Source organism: Lolium rigidum, chromosome 3, assembly GCF_022539505.1.
Source record: "Lolium rigidum isolate FL_2022 chromosome 3, APGP_CSIRO_Lrig_0.1, whole genome shotgun sequence".
Taxonomy (NCBI): Eukaryota; Viridiplantae; Streptophyta; class Magnoliopsida; order Poales; family Poaceae; genus Lolium; species Lolium rigidum.
The window spans coordinates 283,414,002-283,417,317 of NC_061510.1; positions in this window are offsets into that span (position 1 = coordinate 283,414,002).

The window sequence follows — 3,316 nt, forward strand, 5'->3', positions numbered from 1 at the left end:
CGGGAGATCGCCTCCGGCACCTTCGCTGGAGAGGGGATTCATCTCCCGGAGGACTCTACACCGCCATGGTCGCCTCCGGAGTGATGAGTGAGTAGTTCACCCCTGGACCATGGGTCCATAGCGGTAGCTAGATGGTCGTCTTCTCCTTGTTGTGCTTCATTGTTGGATCTTGTGAGCTGCCTAACATGATCAAGATCATCTATATGTAATTCTATATGTTGTGTTTGTCGGGATCCGATGGATAGAGAGTACTATGATTATGGTGATTATCAATCTATTGTTCATGTGTTGTTTATGATCTTGCATGCTCTCCGTTATTAGTAGAGGCTGCGGCCAAGTTTTACTCTTAACTCCAAGAGGGAGTATTTATGCTCGATAGTGGGTTCATGCCTCCATTGAATGCGGGACGGTGACGAGAAAGTTCTAAGGTTGTGGATGTCCTGTTGCCACTAGGGATAAAACATTGATGCTATGTCTAAGGATGTAGTTGTTGATTACATTACGCACCATACTTAATGCAATTGTCTGTTGCTTTGCAACTTAATACTGTAGGGGGTTCGGATGATAACCTGAAGGTGGACTTTTTAGGCATAGATGCAGTTGGATGGCGGTCTATGTACTTTTCGTAATGCCCAATTAAATCTCACTATATTTATCATGTCATGTATATGCATTGTTATGCCTTTCTCTATTTGTCAATTGCCCGATTGTAATTTGTTCACCCAACATGCTTTTATCTTATGGGAGAGACACCTCTAGTGAACTGTGGACCCCGGTCCTATTCTTTACATAGCATACAATCTACTGCAATTGTGTTTACTGTTTTCTTTGCAAACATCTTCCACTCGATACGTTTAATCCTTTGTTACAGCAAGCCGGTGAGATTGACAACCTCAACTGTTTCGTTGGGACAAAGTACTTGGGTTGTGTTGTGCAGGTTCCGCGTTGGCGCCGGAATCCCTGGTGTTGCGCCGCATCACATTTCGCGACCATCAACCTTCAACGTGCTTCTTGGCTCCTACTGGTTCGATTAAACCTTGGTTTCATACTGAGGGAAACTTGCTTCTATACGCATCATACCTTCCACTTGGGGTTCCCAACGGACGTGTGCATCTACGCGTATCAAGCTACAAAAGCATGGATAATTGGGATAGGTATGATCTTGGAATCATGGAAAAAAAAGTATAAATAGTTTTGGTAGATGGTTATGAGGGCAAGGATCACTTTGACAATAAGAATTGTGGCCAAAAGAGTTATAGAGATATTTCTATATGACAATACTCAAATCCTCATATTTGAATTTGAATACTTGCAAAATGGTTGAACTATTTTTGGTGTTTGTGCAAGTGGACAGAGGGCATCAATATGATCCATTTGCAAAAAGAATCACTTGATTTGGGTTTATAGAATTTGAGTTATGTCAAATACTCAAATTCACATATTCAAATTTGAATGTTTAAACATTACTTGAAAGTCATATTTAAAATCACATTTGGGTTCTACACATTTTCATGAGTCCAGGGGTATATTATTGCCAAATTTAGATGTTTAATTATTTTTCTATAATTTTTACAAGATTAAACATGTCGCGGTTAAATTTTCATGTTATACGAAAAGTTGTCCGAAAAAGTTTCTCGGATGGAAAAACTTTCTACACAAAAGTGGTAGAGAATTTAATTTCAAACTCAAAGAAAAAGGAATTATCTAAAACGGAGATCTAGAATTAAAGATATAATTTTTAAAAGTTTATGTATGTGGATTAGCTAGCACAAACCGCACGCATGGATCGATCAGATGTTAACAATCCTCGCACGCGCCGGAAACAGAGCGGAAGGCAGGATTTATAGGCTGGTATCCGCTCAGTATATTGATCTACCAGCTGGTTCCAAAGTAATGGCCAATGTGTATGTGTACTAATTTAATCTGTACGTGCACTTCAAATTGGCAGCTTCAGTCGACCCGATTAATTACTGGTTTGTGGTTGATCGAGCGATGAAAGAAAGAAGCGTGCGCGGAAGCTAGCGATCGAACGGAAGGTGTCCTTGTTGATTGAAATCACATACGTATGGTACGGGCGACATAACATGCTACAGATCCTGTTCAAGTAAGGTCGTACCAGCGAGCAGCAGGTGACACCGGTGCTCGGAAGATGATGGTGGCGTCCCGGCGGACTTCGGATTCGTCGAAGTGTGATCTCCGGCTGCGAAATTTCAAATTTGTCCATCGACAATGGCAGAGTGATGTGTGCATGTGATAGATAAAACATTAGAAAAAGAACAGAGGCATGGTTTCCCGATACTACCTTGCCACGGTCATTCGAACTTGCAGCGGCCGGCCGAGCGACGGCCAGAAATCAGAGCAGCGGCGATGTGGCCAACAACGAAGACATGATGTAACACCATGTCCTAGAGGTAGGTGACAACGAGGAGAGTCCCCGTTTTCAGCGGATGAACTAGATGATCACCGAGGGCGTCGAAATCTAGCGATGAACTCAATTTTGTGGCTAAGAATGGCCTGATCCGTATGGCCTGTACAAAGCTTATCTGGAGAAAGTTTGAGAGTGAAAACGAGGGAGGAAACAATGGTGCACACTGTAGACATCTCGGTTTGCATTAGAATGACTCGAGGATGGAGATCAGGAGGTGAATGTCAACGGACGACATTTAGTTCACGACGCCGGTTTCGGAAATTAAATCCCTTAAATTGGATATTAATAGCCTGAACGGAAACTCCATAGAATTCTGAACGTTTTTCGTGTTGGAGTCGAAGAGAAAAGATCACTCGAATTGATGGGAGGAGGAAAAGAAAAAGGTACAGCAATGGTGGTAACGTACGTGAGCTGGAGGAAGAAGATGAGAGCTGCCCCTTGCTCGATTGGCTGGATGGGCCTGGCTAGGTCGGCCCAGTTATAGTGGCTTCTCTTTTTTTTCCAGTTTTTGATTTTGGCCTTTAACTATAAATGGATTTCTTTGAGGGTTTCGTTATATCAAAAATATTGCTTTATGATTTCAACACATGAACAATACATACAAATTTGGTTTAATATATTTGTAAACAAAAGTTCATGAAATCTTTATTTTAGGAAATACTTTTAAATACTACTCAAAAGTTTTAATACCTTGTGAAATTTCAATCAAGACAAACAAACAAGCATTTATTTTATTTTCATTTCACATTCCAAAATTTTCCAAATTTTGGGATGTGACAAAAAATAACATCCTTCAAAAAATAAATCCCCTATGCCAATCCGGTCATGCCCGTCTACTCCAACTAGCTTCCTCGAGTAATTTGTCACCTTACATTCTTAAAATGAACC